The sequence below is a fragment of the Carcharodon carcharias genome, chromosome 14 (assembly GCF_017639515.1).
Source record: "Carcharodon carcharias isolate sCarCar2 chromosome 14, sCarCar2.pri, whole genome shotgun sequence".
Taxonomy (NCBI): domain Eukaryota; kingdom Metazoa; phylum Chordata; class Chondrichthyes; order Lamniformes; family Lamnidae; genus Carcharodon; species Carcharodon carcharias.
This window is the reverse complement of record NC_054480.1, coordinates 30,749,871-30,772,728: the sequence shown is the minus strand read 5'-3', so window position 1 is coordinate 30,772,728 and position 22,858 is coordinate 30,749,871. Positions and strand designations below refer to the sequence as shown.

The 22,858-nt window shown below is 43.3% G+C and overlaps 1 protein-coding gene across 1 annotated transcript in view; it reads right to left on the bottom strand.

Moving 5' to 3' along the window:
• The window catches only part of ptprt (protein tyrosine phosphatase receptor type T), a 1,444,026-nt gene that overhangs the window by 60,011 nt on the left and 1,361,157 nt on the right, over nucleotides 1–22,858 (bottom strand). The gene's annotated exons all lie outside the window — the stretch shown is intronic.

The window sequence follows — 22,858 nt, the reverse complement described above, 5'->3', positions numbered from 1 at the left end:
CCCCTTCAGTTCACTCACAACTACAGTTTCAAAATCCCAACTGTCTAACCTATGATCCTCTGTCAGCTACAAAATTTCTACAGTTACTGATTTGCTCAACCACACCATCTTTGATGCCCTAGAGCCCAATAAAAATCATCACTCTTTTTCATCCTGGCTCTTCCCACTGTTATGGCCTTCATCTCTGCTCTGGTCTAGGGACTTGAAAGGATATGTGGACAATTGGTTTAACCATGTAGCAGGACTATGTAAAGTGTTGTTGAGTCCTTCTCCCATCTGTTCACTATTCCACGATCATCCTGGAATGAAAAGATGATCTCTGGTTTTGTTTCTCTACTGCAAAGCATCTTCTTGAACCCCTCTCCCGTGTCTCCTCCAACAATAAATGTGCTGAGTGCAAGCACTTCTTTGTCACTAAGATTGCGAACATCTCATTTTTTTTATATTCATTCATGGGACGTGGGCTTCACTGGCTGAGCCAGCATTTATTGCCCATCCCTAGTTGCCCTTGAGAAGGTGGTGGTGAGCTGCCTTCTTGAACCACTGCAGTCCATGTGGTGTAGGTACACCCATAGTGCTGTTAGGAAGGGAGTTCCAGGATTTTGACCCAGTAGCAGTGAAGGAATGGCAATATATTTCCAAGTCAGGATGGCGAGTGGCTTGGAGGAGAATTCCAGGTGGTGGTGTTCCCACCTATCTGCTGCCCATGTCCTTCCAGATGGTAGTGGTCGTAGATTTGGAAGGTGCTGTCTAAGAAGCCTTGGTGAGTTCCTGCAGTGCATCTTGCAGATGGTACACACTGCTGTTATTGTGCGTCAGTGGTGGAGGGAGTGAATAATTGTGGATGTGATGCCAATCAAGTAGGTTGTTTTGTCCTGGATGGTGTCAAGCTTCTTGAGTGCTGTGGGAGCTGTACTCATCCAGGCAAGTGGGGAGCATTCCAGCACACTCCTGACTTGAACCTTGTAGATGGTGAACAGGCTTTGCGGAGTCAGAAGCTGAGTAACTCATCACAGGATTCCTAGCCTCTGATCTGTTCTTGTAGCCACAGTATTTATATGACTAGTCCAGTTCAGTTTCTGGCCAATGGATGTTGATAGTGAGAGACCCAGTGATGGTAATGTCATTGAATGTCAAGGGGTGATGGTTAGATTCTCTGTTGGAGATGGTCATTGCCTGGCACTTGTGTGGCACAAATGTTACTTAGCACTTGTCAGCCCAAACCTGGATATTGTCCAGGTCTTGCTGCATTTGGACATGCCCTGCTTCAGAATCTGAGGAGTCACAAATGGTACCAAACATTGTGCAATTATCAGCGAATACCCCCACTACTGATGGAAGGAAGATCATCGGCGAAGCAGCTGAAGATGGTTGGGCTGAGGACACTACCCTGAAGAACCCCTGCAGCGATGTCCTGGAGCTGAGATGACTGACCTCCAACAACCACAACCATCTTCCTTTGTGCTAGGCATGACTCCAACCAGTGGAGGGTGTTCCCCCGATTCTCACTGACTCCAGTTTTGCCAGGGTTCCTTGAAGCCACACTCAGCCAAAAGTGGCCTTGATGTCAAGGGCTGTCACTCTCACCTCACCTTGGGAGTTCAGCTCTTTTGTCCATGTTTGACCCAAGGCTGTAATGAGGTCAGGAGCTGAGAGCCCTGGTGGAAGCCAAACTGGGCGTCAGTGAGCAGGTTATTGCTAAACAAGTACCACTTATTATGACACAGCCGATGGTAAATACTGAGCTGTTCAAATCCCCGAGGGAAACTTGAAACAACTGTCACAGCCAATTTTCAATTTGTATAAATTTCGAGATGCGTGCCAAAAATTCAGTAGTAATAAGACCACCAAGTCTTATAAGTTTCTATAAAACTAGATTAAACATTTATTCATAAGAGAAATCATTTTAAATACATACAAAGATCTACAAATTATTACCATGATAATTTCTAAATCCCCCACTCAATCTAACTCCCAGTTACACTTTCATTAAGGCATCAGTAAGACACAAAGATATTAAGAGACTCCGGCAAAGAAACATGATACACTGAACAAGTCGACTTCCAAGTGAGTTTTCTTAACTTCAGTCCTTTGAGGACAGCAGCTTGAGGCACAGATGCTGAAGGCTTTTCATACTTGTAAGATCTTAAAAATGCCTACCCTTACACACAGCCTTTGCTCCTTCTTTATACAAAACTTCCTCCTTGAATGCAAATACCCATTGTTTCATTATGTATTTGGGCTTTATCTCCCTGATAATAAAACCCTCTCATAGGACTAAGTTGTACCAGTAATCTTTGGGAAAATAAACACACTGTTTCTAAAACAAAAATAAATATACCCGGAAAAACACAGCAGGTCTGACAGCATCTGCGGAGAGGAATACAGTTAACGTTTCGAGTCCGTATGACTCTTCAACAGAACTGTATTCCTCTCTGCAGATGCTGTCAGACCTGCTGTGTTTTTCCAGGTATTTTTATTTTTGTTTTTGTTTTGGATTTCCAGCATCCACGGTTTTTTGCTTTTATCACACTGTTTCTAAACGTCATCTGGCTAGGTGACACATTTCACCCCTCCTTTGAAGACAATCTTGTCTGGTTTATTTCAAAATGCAAATGTTCCCTTGACACCCATCTTTCTAAACTTCCCCATGTTTATCTGATTAACATTTCAAACCTACCCTCTCCTCTTAAATCAAAGCACCCAGACTAGCTGCCTCTAATTCAATTAAATCTCTCTCACATATACACAGACACATATAGACAATTAGACATGTCCGACTATTACTCTATTTTACAATAAATTCCAATAACGTTATGAGAATTATTAGATCTTCTTGGCAACCTCCTCCATATTGAAAAATGAACCATCACAATTTAAAAAGACGGCTTCATTTTTATTAACCCATTTTACACTATCTCCTATAATTATCTAAATACATACACTATTACATTACCAGATGCATGCATTAACATAACAATATATACAAATCCTTTGCATCAACAGAAATCATTCCAGTTCAGAGTGCAGGTTTTTAAATATCCAATTTTCCCTTTAAGCTTCAAACTCTTGATAAAGCATCCGCAATCAGATTTTTTCGTTTAGTGACATGTATAATCTGTAGATTAAATGGTTGCAATAATAAAGTCCGTCTGAATAGCCTTGCACTTCTGTCTCAAAATTTGTCCAGAAACTTTAAAGGATTGTAGTCTGTATAAACAATTGCTTCTGCTGAATTATTTGCCACATAAATTTCAAAATGCTAACACCAAACCCAAAGTCTCCTTTTCAATTGTTGAATATTTTCTCTGTTCTGCATTCAACTTCCCTGAAAAATCTTCAGTACTGTTGCCAGAATATTGTCAGGGCACATAGGCTTTGCACTATCCAGTGCTTTCAGCCATTTCTTGATATCACATGGAGTGAATTGAATTGGCTGAAGACTGGTATCTGTGATGCTGGGGACCTCCGGAAGTGGCCGAGATGGATCATCCACTCAGCATTACTGGCTGAAGACAGTAGTAAATGCTTCAACCTTATCTTTTGCACTGATGTGCTGGGCTCCCCCATCATTGAGGATGGGGATACTTGTGGAGCCTCCTCCTCTAGTGAGTTGTTTAATTGTCCACCACCATTCATGACTGGATGTGGCAGGACTGTAGAGCTTAGATATGATGCATTGGTTGTTGGGTCGCTTAGCTCTGTTTATCACTTGCTGCTTATGCTGTTTGGCATGCAAGTACTCCTGTGTTGTAGCTTCACCAGGTTGACACCTTTTAGATATGCCTGGTGCTGCTCTTGGCATGCCCTCCTGCACTCTTCATTGAACTAGGGTTAAGCCCCTGGTTTGATGGTAATGGTAGAGTGGGGGATATGCCGGATCATGAGGTTACAGTTTGCATTCAAGTACAATTCTGCTACTGCTGATGGCCCACAGCATCTCATGGATGCCCAATCTTGAGTTGCTAGATCTGTTTGAAATCGGTCTCATTTAGCACAGTGGTAGTGCTACACAACACGATGGAGGGTATGCTCAATGCAAAGGCGGGACTTCGTCTCCACAATGACTGTGCGGTGGTCACTCCTACCTATACTCTCATGGACAGATGCATTGCCGCAGGCATGTTGGTGAGGATGATGTTTTTTCCTTCTTGTACGTTCCCTTACCATCTGCCATAGACCCAGTCTAGCAGCTATGTCCTTTAGAACTCGGCCAGCTCGGTCAGTAATGGTGCTACTGAGCCACTATTGGTGATGGACATTGAAATCCCCCACCCAGAGTACATTCTACACCCTGGCGACACACAGTGCTTCCTCCAAGTGGTTTTCAACATGGAGGAGCACTGATTCATCAGCTGAGGGAGGGCGATACGTGGTAATCAGCAAGGAGGTTTAACCTGATGGCATGAGACTTCATGGGCTCTGGAGTCAATGTTGAGTACTCCCAGGGCCACACCCTCCTGACCACTGTGCCGCCACCTCTGCTGGGCCTGTCCTGCTGCTGGTGTCTGGGACATTATCTGTGAGATATGATTCCGTGAGGATGACCAAGTCAGGCTGATACTTGACTAGCCTGTGAGACAGCTCTCCCAATTTTGGCACCAGCTCCCAGATGTTAGTGGTGAGGACTTTGCAGGGTCGACAGGGCTGAGTTTGCCGTTGTCCTTTCAGGTGCCTAGGTCGATGCCAGGTGGTCCGTCTGGTTTCATTCCTTTTTTGAGACCTTGTAGTGGTTTGATACAACTGAGTGGCTTGCTAGGCTATTTCAGAGGGCATTTAAGAGTCAACCACATGCTGTGGGTCTGGGATCACATGTAGGCCAGACCAGGTAAGGATGACAGATTTCCTTCCCTAAACCCTATGGTTTTTATGACAATAGTTTCATGGTAATCATTAGACTTTTAATTCCATTTTAATTCATTTTTTATCGAATTCAAATTCCGCCAACTGCCGTGGTGGAATTCAAACCCAAGTCCCCAGAGCATTACCCTGGGTATCTGGATTACTAGTCCATTGACAATACTACTACACCATCAGCTCCTCCTTAATCAGCTACCTCTGCCATGACTCTCCCATCCACTGGCCAAACTTCCTCTAAATTTCCCCTTACCTAGCCATGAACTCCATCACTCTCAAGTTTCTCTCCACTATCTGCCTTAATACACTCTTGAGCTAATTTTGTCTATGAGACCCACCTCTTATTCCATCAATTCTATTCCCTCTAAACTGGTGACCACCCAACTTCCCCTCCTAGTTCCCATTTAGCCAATATTGTTAATGGTTCTCGCTCATCAAGTCATGTTCCTGTCTCTTTTAAATCTGCCATTATCATTCCTCTTCTGAAAAAAAACATTGACCCCACCATCGTTGCAATCCACTGCCCTATGGCCAACCTCCCTTTCCTCTCCAAAGTCCTTGATGAGTTGTTGCCTCCCAAATCTATGCCCTGTCTCCCGGAACTCCATTTTGAATCCCTCCAGTCAAGTTTCTGTCCCTGCCACTGTAGCAAAATGGATCTTATTAAAGTCACAAATAACAACCTATTTGACTGTGACATAGGAAAATTATCCCTCCTCATCCCTTTTGCACTGTCTGCAGTCTTTGACATGGTTGACTACACCATCCTCTCCAACACCTCTCCATTCATGTCCAGCTGGGTGTCACTACTTTCACCTGGTTCTATCCCTATCTATCTAATCAAGCCAAAGTATCACTTGCAATGGCTTCCTTCCTGCTCCCACACTTTTATCTCTGGTTTCCCCAAAGATCTATAATAATCCCCCCGAACATCCAGTACTGGATGAACAGAGGTTTCCTCCAATTAACTATTGTGAAGACTGAAGTCATTGTTTTCAGTTCCCTCTCCAAATTCTATTCCCTAAATTACTCAATCTCTCTCCCTCACAAAAGTTTGGGACTAAACAGGTGTGTTCACAACTTTGGTGTCATATTTGACCCCAAAATGAGTTTATATCTAAGATCCATATTTCACCTCTAAAACACTGTCAGACTTGGCTGCTGTCGCAGCTAATCTGCTGCTGAAACCCTCATCAATACCATTGTTACCTCTAGAATTGACTATTCCAATGCATTTCTGGCTGGTCTCCCAAATTCTAACTTCTGTAACCTTGACGTCATCTGAAGCTCTGCTGCCAGTGTAAATTACTGGGCTATCATTCAAACAGGTGATTTTGTGATTAGCTATCTCCCAGTGGGAAGTGACGTCATCAAGAGCCTGGTTTTCACAATGCATTCTCCATGATTAATACTCCCATAAGGAATACTGGATCATGGATTCACCTTGCAAATGTCCTTCAGACATGGCTAGACCTTTATTCTTTAATGTTTGTAACAAACATTAGTTCCTTCCTTCAACAATTGTAAAATTTGAAAGCAAGCCAAGCCAATCAAAGACACTCACATTCCATTTATATTTAGAGTTATGGGGAAATAATGTCACCAAAAATCTGCCTCGCACATCTTAACTCATAACAAATCTGACTTCACCCTCATCTCTCTGCTTGCTGATCTACATTGGCTATTGTTCCAGTAATGCTGTGATTTTAAAATTCTCACCATTGCGTTCAACTCCCTCCACAACCTCATCCCTCCATATCTTTGTAACCTCCTCTGACCTCACAATCCTTTAGGAACCCTGTGCTCTTTCAATTCCATCTCTTGCATATCCCTGATTTCCTTCACTCCATCATTGCTGGCCATACCTTCAGCTGCTTAACCTTCGAGCTCTGAAATTCCCCTCCTAAATCTTTATCCCTCTCTAACTCTCTCCTCCTTTTAGTCACTCCTATTTCTTTCACCAAACTTTTGGTCACCTGTCCTAGTGGCTTGATGTTAAATTTTGTTCAATATTGCTCTTTTAAAGTGCCTTGGAATATTTACTGTGTTAAAAGTGCTATGTAAATCTCAGTTGTTGTGAAGCACTGGATTCCAATTCTGTGAAGCTCACTGAATTCACAGCACAAACAAGTGAAAATAATTCTCACAGGAGTAGCCAAACAGAATATTAAACAATGTAATACAGTATTCATAAGTTTAAATTTAATCACTTGATAGTACGGAGCTTGAATAACACACATAAATGAGTAATTTTATTTCTCTTTCAAGGGATGTAGGTGTCGTTGACAAGGCCAGCATTTGTTGCCCATCCCTAATTGCCCTTAAACTGAGTGACTTCTTAGGCCATTTCACTGGGTAGCTAAGAGTCAAACAAATTGCTGTGGCTCTGGAATCACATAAAAGGTCACATCAGGTAAGAATGGCAGGTTTCCTACCCTAAAAGACATTAGTGAATCAAATGGGTTTTTACCACAATCGAAGATAGTTTCATAGCCGCCATTACTGAGGCTAGCTTTTGTTTTATACTCCAGATTTATGAACTGAATTCAAATTCCACCAGTAGCAGGACCCAAAATTCCTGCCCAAAGTCAACGGGCTTTTGGCTGCTCTCCAAATTTTCCAGTCCCACCCTGCCAATTCCCATCATGGGTGGGACCAGAAAATCCTGGCCTATCAGTCAGGCTCACAGTGTGGCTCATTTACGTGTGCTAGAAGCTACATATATTCAATCACAGGGCCCAGTCCGTTGCAAACAGAAAGAACATGCCCAGGTTTTGCACCTTTTCAACCATACAAAAGCTTGGGGCACACCAATCCCTGGTTCATTCCCCATGGCAATGCCTTGATCAATCAGAGTTGACCTGCCTGGTTTGAATTTGAACAAAAGCTGGGCAGTTAACTGTTCTCTGGTGTATTCTCCATGGTAATACTTCTCTCAATCACAGCCCACTTGCCAACCCATCAGCGCCCTCTTCTCATGCAGTATAAATTGTTGTTCCCTTTGAAATTTGGTATTCATGTAAATCTGTCCTGATGAGTGCAAGATGAAAAGCTTCAAAAGCTTGTCTCTTTTTTCAGCAGTGATCAAGTTTGACTATAGTCAGGATCTGCTCCCAGTGTAGAGTTTAACTTCACAGGTGTCCACATTGGGGAGCCACTAGAATAATTACCAGAAAATAGGGAGTGCTACAAACTGGGTATACTGATCCCCTCACTCGATCCTCTGATCCATGTTTCTATGTAGCAAGACTTTGCACTTTGAGCCTTACAACACAAAATTTAAGAACTTGCATTTAGCATCATTCTCACACTCAGAATATCCCAAGGTGCTTTTGTCAATTGTTTATTACTGATGTATAGTCACTTTTGTATATTTGCAGTGAATTTGCATTCACTGCATGAGACATCAACATGTTCCATAAACTGTGCCTTTATGTGACAAGGAATCGCTCCTGAAATCTAACTTATTTCTATGTTGACATAACTTAAATATATGTCCCCCCAGTTCTCCATAATCAATCTAACTCAAATAGCCTATTCACATTGATCAAATTTAATCCACTTATTACTTTAAATACTTCAGTTGCAACTCTGCTTGGTATAAACATGATTGCATTAGCCCTACTCACTGGCATAATGTTACCTTTATCTGCATCAAATACCATATTCCTGTACTCTAATTTCCTTATGCTGCGTCTGAGCCCCACACAAATCATTGTATCATCCTAGAACTTGCAGACCAATCCCCCAACACTTTTATCCAGATCACTGATGAAAGTTAAGAGCTGTGAACCCAATACAGGTCCTTGGCTGACACCACTGGTCTCCGTGCAGAACCACAGCCATTAGTAATAACCTTCTTCCAATGAAAATGTAACCAATTTCTGAGACATAGAAACATACACAGAAAATAGGAGCAGGAGTAGGCCGTTTGGCCCTTGGAACCTGCTCTGCCATTCATTATGATCATGGCTGATCATCCAATTCAATAGTCTGCTCCCACTTTCTCCCGATATCCTTTGATCCCTTTTGCCCCAGGAGCTATATTCAACTCCTTCTTGAAAACATACAATGTTTTGGCCTCAACTATTTTCTGTGGTAGCAAATTCCACAGGCTCACCATTCTCTGGGTGAAGATATTTCTCCTCATCTCAGTCCTAAATGGACTACCCCGTATCCTCATCCTGTGACTCCTGGTTCTGGATTCCCCCACCATGGGGAACATCCTTCCTGCATCTACCCTGTCTAGTCCTGTTAGAATTTTATAGGTTTCTATGAGATCCCCCCTCACTCTTCTGAACTCCAGCGAATGTAATCCTAACTGACTCAATCTCTCCTCATATGTCAGTCCCGTCATCCCAGGAATCAGTCTGGTAAACCTTCGCTGCACTCCCTCTATACCAAGAACATCCTTCCTCAGATAAAGAGACCAAAACTGCACACAATATTCCAGGTGTGGTCTCACCAAGGCGCTGTATAATTGAAGCAAGGCATCCCTGCTCCTGTACTCGAAACCTCTGGCTATGAAGGCCAACATACCATTTGCCTTCTTTACCGCTGCTGCACCTGCATACTTACCTTTAGCGACTGGTGTACGGGGACACCCACGTCTTGATGCACATTCCCTTCTCCCAATTTATAGCCATTCAGATAATAATCTGCCTTCCTGTTTTTGCTACCAAAGTGGATAACCTCACATTTATCCACATTATACTGCATCTGCCATGCATTTGTGCACTCACTCAGCTTGTCCAAATCACACTGAAGCATCTCTGCATCCTCCTCACGGCTCACCCTCCTATCCAGCTTTGTGTCATCTGCAAATTTGGAGATATTACTTAGTTCCCTCATCTAAATCATTAATATATATTGTGAATAGCTGCGGTCTCAGCCCCGATCACTGCGGTACCTCACTAGTCACTGCCTGCCATTCGGAAAAAGACCCATTTGTTTCTACTCTTTGTTTCCTGTCTGCCAACCAGTTTTCTATCCATCTCAATACACTACCTCCAATCCCATGCGCTTTAATTTTACATGCCAATCTCTAATGTGGGACTTTGTTGAAAGCCTTCTGAAAGACCAAATAAACCACATCTACTGGCTCCCCTTCATCAACTCTATTAGTTATATCCTCAAAAAATTCCAATAGATTTGTCAAGCATGATTTCCCTTTCATAAATCTATGCTGACTCTGTCCGATTCTGCCACTGTTTTCCACGTGCTCAGCTATTACATCTTTTATAATGGACCCTAGAGTTTTTCCCACTACCAACGTCAGGCTGGCTGGTCTATAATTCCCTGTTTTCTCTCTACCTCCCTTTTTAAATAGTGGGTTACATTAGCTACCCTCCGATCTGTAGGAAAAGTTCCAGAATCTATTAAATCTCCAAAATTGACCACCAATGCATCTACTATTTCTAGGGCCACTTCCTTAAGTACTCTGGGATGTAGATTATCAGGCCCCGGGGATTTATCGGCCTTCAATCCCATCAATTTCCCCAACACCATTTCCCTATTAATAATGATTTCTTTCAGTTCCTCCCTCTCCCTAAACCCTCTGTTCCCCAACATTTCTGGTACGTTATTTGTGTCCTCCTTTGTGAAGACAGAACCAAAGTATGTATTTAGTTGGTCAAATGCAACATCTTCCTGCTATGCTTGTAGGACGCTAGCATATTAGGTAACCTATTGTGTGACATTAGGGTTACTTACATCCACCAACCAGTTTTCTTTCTCAAAACGTGGAAATTCCAAACCATACACATGTGCATCATTTACCCAGAAAGTTTAAACTTCTGATGGGTAGAATTCTGCTGCCCCTGGCCTTCCGAGGGTGTCTTTCACACTGGCCTTAGTGTTGGAGACTTGGACTTAATCTCCTGTACATATTTACCCACTTCTCCTCCTGCTACTAATCTCAGGCATCAGACAGTAACTAACAGTGGGAGCCGTTATGCAAAAGCCTAAAAAAAACCCACCCACACCCCAGACAATGGTCACACCCCCACACATGCACCCTCACCTCTGACACTGTTCACTCTGCCTGCAACCTAACAATGCTCAGCCCCCTCCCTTGCATCCCAACAATACTCACTCCCTCCCCTACAACTCTAAGATACTCATTTCCCTCCCTCTGACTTGCTGCAACAATGCTCATCCTCCCTCACCTCCGACATTGCTCACTCTTCCTCCCTCATTCCCCTACTGTGTTCACCTTCCCACCCGGCTCAGCCTCCCTCCTTCACTCCCAGATAGTGCTCACCCTCCTTATCTCCAACAATATGTTCACTCCTGGCTAATCCTCCATCCCTCACCCCCGACAATGCTCAGCTCTTCTACTGGCTGACCTTCCAGAATCACTTGGCTCCTGAGCGGGAAATGTCAGAAGAGTCAGTATTGTCAGGGGTTTGGTGGTGGGCTGGGAAGTTAAAAGCCTGATCAATCAATGCCAGAAAATACATACAAAGGTTGAAGTAGCAGATAGGTGGTTAACTTTAGGTCAGGCTTTTACCCCATGGTGTAGATGAAGAACTCAATACATTATTGGGCATTTTGTGTGGAAATATCTTTACAGGATGCTAACAGTATGATAATAATCCATTCAGATCGACTCCTGAAAAATGTCATAAAATACGGAAGACCTCAGTGCAATCAGTGGTGGAGAAAACCTCCCCAGGGTAGATCCATGCTAACCCTCTTGGGTAGTTTGAGAAATCATGAAGATGTGAGGCACTGAGAAAAAAGAGAATGAAGAGGGCAGAAAGACCTGTTTGCATATGTTAGCCGTCCTGCCCGATCTGGACCAGTACTCTTTACTTGTTGTGGTTGTATGCTTTCGTTGTCTAAGTGTGTTATATCCCATCTTGAATTCTATTTAAACTCAACATACCCACCATATTGGTTATAGTCAATCCTAATTGTTAACAACAACAAATTGTGCTCAAATTAAAATTCAACAAATTGGAAAGATTAAATTTAAAACATGGAAAGTGCCACAGCATTAAGTGAGCAAGCCATTTAATTCAGCACTCTGTCCAGATATTAGAAGAGGGTGAGTTATGTTACATACTATCCATTATCATATATGAGCAATATAAATAACAAAGGTGTCAGCAAAAGACATATCCATGATCGATTTCTAAGGGGCAATTTATGAGCTGCAGTAAATGGGTGGGTGATGGGCAGGGCTAATGTGACAGCTACCTAGATGATTCAGCAGGGAAACTGTCAATTTTCAAATCGGTCTTCATAAACATGGGGCGGAATTTTATGCCGGTGGGATTTTACAGTCCCGCCAAAGTCAATGGACTTTTGAATGGCTCATCACATTTTACAGCCCTGCCCCTGCCACAATGGGGCTGTAAAATTCCGTCCATGGAGTCGGCGAACAACCAGATCACAATTTTGGGGGCAGGAAATCAGACGGTATTGCTGCTCGTCAAGCAGAAGCTGAAAGGGAAGGTGTATTTTTTTACTGGGACCAGAGAACAGTAATACTGTAGAGTAGCAAGTGATGAGTTCAAAACCTGTGGACACAACGACTGAAGTTTTCAAATTGGTGTGAAGATGGAAAAACAAGCAACTACCAGAAACTTCCACCTTGAAGCTATACATAGCTACAGCTGACAGTAAATGAGGACTCTTTAAGCATCATTTCGAATGGTTACTACCATCCAGGAGTACTGGTGGTAGCTGAGTGGTGCAAATTGCGTTCGTCCTACTTTTGATGGGAGCTCTGGCAGCCAGAATTCATGTCTGCCTGATAATTGAAATGGGCATTTAAACAGAGATAGATGGGTGGGACGAGCAGCGGCTTCATTTTGAGTCCACACCCATCCTGTTTCGGACAGGCAGTGGGAGCGTTGCAAAGATTTTTTAAAAAGTCATTCCATAAGCATTTCATATATTAAAATTGTGAATGTTGCTTCTTAATTTCAGTTCAAACTGTCTCAAAATGAAATTGAAAAGAAAGTTGGGAAGAAACTAAGAATTTAATTGACAAGATGTTTAGACGCAATTCTTTCCCCCCCCAGAGATGCAAGATAGAAGCAGGTATTGATCTAGATTCACAACACAAAACAATAAACGAAGGCAACTGATCCACTTACCAACTTAAAGCACAAAAAGGTTATATTGAATGTTCAGGGAATGCAGGGAGATTGAAACAAAAGTTTTTTTTAAAAAAGTGCACTGCCAAGCAGAGCAGAATGAGAAAGCGAAATGAAGGATCACTGAAGCTAAGAGCCAGGAAACATAGTTTTCTGTCACTAGAAAGCAGCATTGATGACAGTGAGGTGAGCTGCTCTGGGACTTAGGAGTACTGCCTGATCAGAGAAGACAGCAGCTGTGAGTGGTGTTCTGAATGCACAATAAATATGCTGCTCTAACCCCCATACGCCACTGAACACAGATTAAAAGTTCCCAAAGGAAAAATGGAAGAGTAGGGACTATAATTGGAAAGTACTATAACACACAGTCATAGGGAGAGCAGATGGTTTAGATGGAGATGTGTCAGTTTGGATAGGTCCCTGCTGTTTTCTATGGAATCTGCAAATTTTCATAAACTAGTGGTGATGTATAGATTCTTCTTATTTGCAGAAACTTCATTTGATTTTGATTTAATCACGTAAAACAGCGGCACTGATTCTCTTTGAATGTTCAAAAAATAATGCTGCATCGAGGCATGGATGAAAATTGAGGGAAGAATAATACCTCAATATCGTTGCGCATATTTGTTTTTAATATGGGAGCTAGCTAGAGTAGTTTTATCTGGTGCTTTGCTTTGCTAACAGTGGGTAGGACAGTAGATATTGACAGCTGGCAGCTGTCTAATAAACCACCGATGACTACCAAAGCAATGGGCTGGATTTTCCCAACCTGATGCGAGCTGACCAGGGGTTAGGGGATATAGGGGATGAGGTGAGGTTAGGGGGTTTGGGATTGGGGGTATGGGGGCGAGGGGGTGTGGAGAAGGCAAGGAGGTGAGGGGGTTGAGGGGAAATGGCATATGGGGGTACGAGGGATATGCAGGTATGGGGGTGAGGGTTAGGGAGCTCCGCAATCACCTCCAGAACTGGACCAATGTCTCAGTGAACTGAGATTGACCTTTTAACCTGCCCACCTTGGCATCCATCCGCCTCGGTCTCCACCTGACATACACATGATTGACCGACAACGCGATGGCTGGAATCTTGCCAGCCCTTTGGAGATTAGCTTTTGAGGCTGCACGGGGTAGGATAGGGTGGGGGAGGGAATGAAATTTGTGAAATAAAAGTATCCCTGACATGATCCCGCCTCTTCCTGCTTTTCCTGGAGGTGGGACCCCACCAGCAATAGAAATGTGTCCCACAGCGGCAGGAAGATAGTTAATTAATTAAGTATTTAGCAGGCATTTCTTGAGTGGATGGCAATCTTGCTGGCATCGTGCGGGCCTACTACTGTGTCCACAGCCCAGCAAGTAAGAGGAGGCTATACAGTGGGAGGTGGAGGCTGTCTTACATATGATTGAGATCTAATTGATACTGGAAGAAAATGGCAAGGTTGCTGTCTTCCTCCACAGCCCTGCTACTGAGTATGAAATTCATGGGGATGAATGTCTCTGGTCATCATGAGCCTCCTGATGTTTCAGCTGCACCCCTGACGCTGATGGTGGCTGCAGTGCTTCCCTGATGCTCCTGCTGCTTGGGCCTCAGCAGCACTTCCTCTGGTCACACAGTTGGGCTGACGGCCTGCCTTGCAGTGAGCCACACTGTCCTGAGCTCCTGCCTCTGGAACCTGGCTACCAAGCCTAACTGCACAATGAATGCAGAGGCAGACTGTTAATTGGCTGCCCCTTGTAAAATTAAGCGAGCAGGGGCGCATCCAAAAAGCATGTGCTTGGGACCCAGGAACGGTCCCAACGTGAAGTTCCTGGTGTCTGCAAGAAAACAGCCCAGCTTAATGCATTCATCTGATATTCTTTTGCTTATTATTGGACAACAGCTTATATTTATACAGCACCTTTAATGGGAGGGAGGGTCAAGTCATGGAAACATTTGAAAACAAGGATGGCAATTTCAAAATCAAGATGTTGCTGGACTAGGAGCCAGTGCAGGTCAGTGAGCAAAGGGGTGATGGGAGAATGGGACTCGTTCCCAGTTAACAAGCGGGCAGCTGAGTTTTAGATGACTTCAAGTTTATTGGTAGAATGCGGGAGGTCTGCCAGGAATGCACTGGACTAGTCGAGTCTAGAGGTAACAAAGGCATGAATGAGGCTTTCTGCAGCAGATGATTTGAGACTTGGTGAAGTTAAGAAATGTTAGAGAGGTGGAAATAGGTGGTCTTAGGGACAGCACAAATATGGGATTGGAAACTCATTTCAGGATCAAATGTTGTGAGCAGACTGGCTTAATCTCAGACTGTTGTCAGAGAGAGTGATGGAGTCAGTAGCTAGGGAATAGAGTTTGAAGAGGGAACTGAAAATAATGTCTGTCTTCCCAGTATTTAATTGGAGGAAATTTCTGCCCATTCAGTATTAGAGGTGGTGGTGAGGTAGAGTTGGGTGCCATCAGTGTATATGTGCAAACAGAGTACAGGTGTGCCTTCAGATGATATCGCGGAGGGGCGACATATAGTTGTAGGAGGGGGCTAAAGATATATCCTTGGGGAACACCAGAGGTTACGGTGCAGGAGCAGGAAGAGAAGCTATTGGCTTCTTGAGAAGGATGAGGGGGGAAAGTTTATCCAGAGGGATTTAAACATGGCTTTCCGGGAAAGATGGAACAGAAGAGGGACTCAATAGAATGTTCAAAGCCTTTGGAGAGGAAAGGGAGGTTGGTAATGGGATAGTAGTTTGCAAGGACGGCAGAGTCAGGGGTTGATTTTTGAGGAGAGGGGTGATGACGGTACATTTAAAAGAGAGAGAACTGTTTACGATATCAGCTAACATGGGGGCCAGGAGGGGAAGTTAGGTGATCAGCAGTTTGGTGGGATTAGGATTGAGGGAACTGGAAGTGGGTTTCATGGACAAGATGAGCTCAGAGAGGGTATGTGAGGGTATAGGAGAGAAACTAGAGAAAGATGCAAGTTCAGGACTAGGGCAGGGGGAGTGTTAAAGGTAGTTTAGTTGGGCTAATGGAAGCGAAGGAGGATAGCTGCAGCTGATTGGAATGTCTCTATCTTAGTGACAAAGAAGTCCATGAGTTATCACACTTGTTATTGGAGGTAAAGGTGGGGAAGGCAGGGGAGAGGGGTTTACGAAGATGCCAGATTTGGCAGTGGATGGCTAAACCAGTTGTCTGCCATATCCTTTCAAGTCTACGTCTTTTGGACTTAATGAAGCAGTGATAAGGGCCACATCAGGGCAACAGCCAGGTGAGAGAAAATAATGACTTTATTGGGGACTAGGACATAATGGGCAGAATGTTTACTTTGGTGGGCGGGTGTGCGCTCGACCCGCTCAAGCATAAAATAACACATGTTGACATCGGACGAGCATCCCCACGTTAACGTGCAGTTGATCGATATTTCGGTCACGGGCGCGCACCAGAGTTGGCAGCACGCCCACCGACAATTAAAAGGTTTAGTAAGGTCATTAAAATGGTACTTAAAAGATATTTTTTGCTGCCAGTCCAACCTCACGGTTGGCGGGCAGGTGAAAAGGCCAAGCGGCCTTTGCACTTTTTAGGAGACCTCATCCACAGACGGGATGAGGTTTCCAACAGCAAATGAAAATAAAATTAAAAATTTAACATTTCATCTATAACATGTCCCTGCTCATGTGCCATGAGCAGACATGTTTTACAACATTTTAAAATCTTCATTTCTTTTTGAAAAATGTTTATCTCCCTGAGACAGCTCTGTGCCTCGGGGAGATTTGTAAGCGCACACCTGAGCGCATGTGCGAACTTCGTGCTCACACTCCCCACTACCCACACAGACAGCGCTGAGCTCTGCCGCTCACGTTTCACGCTGGGCTGGCCTTAATTGGCCTGTCTGACAGGTGTTAAATTCTGCCCCAAAGGTGGATGTAAGGATGCGGTTGATTAAATCAGTTTAAGGTTATTATCCCCCAGGGTAAAAAGAAACAGGCAAGAGAATATCATACAAATGTGTCAAATATAAACTATTATCACTACAAGCAAATTTGATGCTACAATGTGTATATATTTCAATGCAATTTTAATTGTATAATCATTTATTTACTATTTTGCAACAGCGTACATCTTATGCGCATCTTGACTTAGAGTAGTCTGGAGGGACCTGTGATTCTATTTCATTGTATTCTAATGTCGATAAGGTTTTATATATTGCTTTGTAAGGCAGAATTTGCAATTTGCATTACCCCTTCCAACCTGAGGGACATGGGCATTCTCCTTTCTGCTCTTAAAATTACTTAGACATTTTAATGTATATTGTAACTTAAATAAAGCATTACTACTTCCTTCAGAATTTTGCTTGTCAAATTACTGATGGCTGAATACAAATGCTCCTCCAGAATGTATGTGCTTGTTTTCATATGTGCTTAGTTTCTTTCATTGATTCTTGAATGTTATCTGTCTGTTCCAGCTTTTAGTATGCACAATGGTACCTCTAGCACCCTACATGGTTCATAAATTACTTCCTCGTGTACTGAGGGTCAACACGTCTGATTGGCCTTGGACTAGGTCTTCCCATGAGCAAGATTTGGCTCTGAAGGATTCTGTTCATGTCATTTGCCAGCAATGATCGGGACTTTGGGTGGATCTTGGGCAAGGAGGCATGCCAGAGTGAATTTGGGGCTATTTTGGGACTAAGTACCTTTAGGTCTTCCATTGGCCTCAGCTGAAAGGTGGCATACGTTCTGCTGGAGATCGATCACATGCTGCTGGAGGGGGCCTTTCTTCACCATTGGGAAGAGAAACATCAAAAAGGAGAAATTTATTGAGGCCCTTACTATGTCTCATCTGTGTAGACAGAGCAGCCTGGTGCTGTTCCAACATTCCACTGCCTGTTTAAGGTGGAAACTACTGTTGCCTTGTGAGTGTCAGAGGCCAACCCTGCTCATGCAGGTGATTCCTTTCTTTCGATTTGGGATATGTTTTCCAGCTTGGGGCTAGTGTTCCCCACACCATATTTGCATAAATGGAGGAGATCCTGAGGAATTTTGGGCCCCTAATGTTTTATACATACCATACTCTGATAAAGTAAATTGGATCACCATGAATTTAATCGGTGGGGCAAGGGTTCTCCGATTCCTTGTTCTAACTTTGGTGAAAAATTGTCGGACATCCTGTTTGCATGATTCATCTGTGGGGTTTCCACTGATCTTCCATCAAAAACAATCTCCGTGTGCCAATGCGAACACAGCACAATGGTAATCTGCGATGTCCAACCGAAGCATTGGCTGCGCTGGCCTCTAAAGCTGGCATCAAGAGGCCTGAGCCATTTTCAGTTCGGGCCTCACTTAAATGCCGAGGGTAACATTTGGGTACCAAATTGGCATGGACAGGCTGCCAGGCAGGTAGGCAGGCAAGTAATTTATCAGGCAGCCTGTGGGCAGTTGTAATGGTGCCAAGCTACCCCACCTCCAGTGCCTCGCAGAGTTTTGACTGCTGCCTGGCTATTTTTTAGGCAAGAAGAAGGATTGAAAGTTGAAAACTGCCTCCCATGTATTTTTTGCAGTCATTATTAGACATTTATTAGATGTGGCCTGAACAAATGTATTAAAAATGTAACTTGTTGAAATTGGATGCTGCACTAGCGATCAATGATGTAACAGCAATTACAGTTTGTTCCGATGAAAGGTTAAAGACCTTAAACATTAACTCTATTTCTCTCTGCAGATGCTGTCTGACTGTTGAATGTTTCCACCATTTTCTGTTTTTATTCCTGTAACAGCAATTGTTCTGCAGACTTTATCGCATCAAATGATCATCTATTAACAATGTTCCCATCCATATGAGGGTTTCAGTATGAAGCACCAATTTGCTGATGACACAAAGATAGGCGGCATTGTAAGCAGTGTTAATGGAAGCATAAAATTGCAATGAATGGGCAAAACTGCATGTGGCTTATGGATTTCAATGTAAGCAAAAATGAGGTTGTTCACTTTGTACCTATAAATGATAGACCAGAGTACTTTCTCAATTGTGACAAGCTAGAAGCAGTGGAGGTCCAAAGATATTTGGGATTCCATGTGCATAGGTCAGTAAATGTCATGAACAGAATATAATCAAAAAGGCTAATAGGAACATAGGAAATAGGAGCAGGGGTAGGCCATTCGGCCCAATGGAATGGAATAATAATAGAATGTTGGCCTTTATAACTAGGGGACTGGAATGCAAGGGGATAGAAGTTATGCTTCAACAATACAAAACCCTGGTTAGACTACACCTAGAGTACTGGCAGCAGTTCTAGGCATCACACCTTAGGAGGGATATATTGGCTTTGGAGGAAGTATGGCATAGATTTACCAGAATGATACCTTGACTCCAAGGTTAAGTCATGAGGAGAGATTACACAAACAAAGGTTGTATTTCCTGGAATTTTGAAGGTTAAAGGGTGATTTGATCCAAATCTTCAAGATATTAAGGGGAACAGATATGGTAGTTCAAGAGAAACTATTTCTTCTGGTTGAGGAGCCTGGGACTAGTGGACATAGTCTAAAAGAAGATTCTTCAAGAATGAAATTAAGAATCATTTCTGGACATTGATTGATAGATTTTGTTAGCCGAAGATATTAAAGGTGGGCATATGGAGTTAGGTTGCAGATCAGTTGTATCAGCCACTGATAAATAAATAATATTCATCAAGGATACTTTGAGGACATCCCTAAAATGTTTCCATTGTCCTTCTGTGAGTCCCTTGCCACAACCAAGTTCTGATTAGAGCAGGTGTTTTGGGAGTCTGCATTGCTGCGATGACAAAGCCTTGTTCTTCACTGAGATAGGGTCTGTTCCATTGGTGAGGATCACATCATTCACTAAACATCAAATGTTCAGTTGCAAAGGGGGCCAGCATTAGTGATACTTAACAGGCTAGGTAACCAACTTGCAGGTAAGTAATTTTAAAGAACTTCTGTTATTGCGAAGTCTCTGAAAGTACTCTGGGGTGTCTTTGGAGGTGTTGTGGTGTGTTACTGAATCCTGGGAGTGTTGCTGCATTCTCACAGGGAAGACAGAAGGGTAGGTGACAGGTATGGGGCTCTAGTTGCAGTGTCTCTGGATATGCAGCACAACAGGAAATGGAACAGAGGTTGCAGAAGAGGGCAATCTCTGCACAATACCTCTGTCAACTTGTCTGCAACCTTGCCCCCGGTAAGCTGGCACATGAGCCATCCATTACCCAGGCTTGGCTGCAGCCCATTTGTGGCTGGTAAATCATCACATGTTGATTCCAACTCTGTACTAGCCTATAATGTACAGATAATGCCAGTACCTGAGCTGCTGGCTGCGTGAATCAGATCAAGTGACAGGCCTCTTCCTCACTGTTGGGCTATTGCTTTCTCTCTTCCTCCTGGGCTGCTGGTGCTGGGCAGGCAGCAGTTCTCAGTTGTCTGTAAACAGAATATCAGAAGGGGAAGGTTGTGGTGAGGGGTTGAAATCAAAAGGTTCATGGTGATATCATCTGTAACTTGCTCATCATGCCAGGTAGCAGGATGAGGGTGAGCTGGGAGTTGAGAAGGGGCGTAAGTCAGGAATATACAGTTCTCCTGAATGTTCTCAGTAATACTAGATGCCATGGGCAGATTGTGAAGCATAAACCCTGCACCTGAATAATGGTGCAAAACAATTTTTAGCCCACAATTTTTGGCGACATTCCTGAGGTCAATGAACTGCCTTCATGAGGTTGTGTTCCCGTCACCATGATTTGAGTGAGGGCAGCATGAATGCCTTCTGAATTTTTATTTTAACTATATTTCCCCAACCTTTTTACCCTGTCTTGCACTCTCTTTTGTTCCAACCTCAGAGACATGTGGGATTTCCAGCAGAGAAGGCATTTAAATGGCCTGTTCCAAAGTGATTGCCTATACTCGTGTCAATCCAGTTGCTAAGTGGTGTGATTGAGAACTCCTGATGTGAGAAAATGTGCCTGAGAACTCAGATCTTGCCATTCCACGATTAATTAATATATGCACACACTTCAGTGCTGAGTCAAGTTAAAGTGAATTATCCTTTTTTGGTATTTGCAATCAATGAAATCACCTCAGATCTTTAAACCATTGGAGTTAGTTGATTTTTGAAACTCCTGTTGCTTTCTCATCACATCTTGATTCACATCATCATCCCAGCCGAGTGAAGTTGTTTGAATAAATTGACTGTTTCATGTACTGGTGTGAGTCACCATGGGTCATGCTCTAATTAACCTATTATTATCCCAATTATGTATGTTGGATCCATTCTTTTGGCCAACCTCCACAAATCACTAAAATAAGCTACCTAATGACAGTAAAACTTGCGCATGAGATAATACTTTGACCTGCCTTCACTGAAATGATTGAAGTATGCCAGTCAGATCTACTTGAATACGTTTTGTCATTCCAATGCAAAGCTAGAGATTTTTGCTTTCCTCCAGTGCCTGCAGACAATCTGCTTCCAACCAGGATTACCCCAAGGAATGTACAGAATATTTGGGCTGTGGAGTTGTTGACTGCACATGCGGCAAGCATGAAAATGTAATACTGACTTTGGAATGTAAAGGGTTCACATTCCCCCAACAAGATTACATTCTATATATTTGCCATGGCTGAAGTTTGTTTTGGCAAGGTGCTTTCATCCTGAATGTGGTTTAATATTATGTAAGTAGGCATGGGATTAATAAAGCGTTCAAATAAACTGTCCAAAGTGCCATCAGAGGTTTTCAGGGTATCAAACCCACCAGCAAAACTAAGGCTGTGGAGAAACCAGGAATTAAACATCTGTCTGCTTGACCTCTCTATTTATTATTTCTTTATCAGTTTTTATTTCACTATGTCTGACCCTGAAATAAGAGAGATATAAGCAATGGAAAAAGTGCAATACAGATTCATTAGAATGTTACTGTGGATGATGGGCAACTGGAATGAAGGAAGACTTGCGAGGTCAGGAGGGCCTTTTCTCACTCCACGTAAGGAGATAAATTGATGATCTGATAGAGGCCTCAAGGATTATGAAGGCTTATTATAAAGTAACCTGTGAGGGATTCCATCCACTGCTTAGCAAGAAGGCACAAGTAACAGAATTACTGAAATAAGTAAAGGGGAAGTGAGAAAAACATCTTTACATAGAGGCTGATTAGAATATGGAATTATTTGTCACAAAGCACTGTTGAAGAATCCATAGAATATTTTAAAAAGGAATTTGTTGCTTGAAAGGGAGGAATATTGACAGCATAGGAAATAAGAAGAGTGGATTAGACTGGGTGGCTCATATGGAGAAAAACACTGACATTGTTATGTTAAATTGGATGGTCTATTTCTATACTATGTCATGGCATTGTTCTTTTGGATGTATTGCAGTTGAAATTCAGACATGAGTCGCTAATGGCTTGATTTTTAGGGAACATAAATGATTGGTTCTCAATTACTGAATGTGACTGGAGGATAGCACTATAGCCTCCTGACTAAATGTACACTTAGGGAAGGATTTTACAGGGGATGGGGGGAAGATAGCTCTCCCCCACTCCCACGCCAGATGTAAAGTTGGCATGGAGCTAACTCGCTCTATGCCAGCCCACCCCGCAGCCATAATGTGCTGTGGGCTGGCGTAAGAAGGCCAGTAAGGGAATTCTGCCCCTCACTAGGATGAAGTCCCGTCCCCTGGAGCTGCCGGCTAATCCGATTGGCCAGCAGCTCCATCAGTCCCAGCAGCGCCAATAGAGTGTTAGTGGCCGCTGCTGGGATCGCAACGAGGAAGATGGAGAAGACCCACAGCTCCCTGAAGCCAATAAGTACAGGTTCTTGGCCAGGGAGGGTTTCAGCTGGTCAGGGAGAGGGGTAGGGGTTTTGGATTTAAGGTTGGTGGAGGCTAGGAAGAAGAGGAGGGAAGGTTTAGATCTTAGTGGT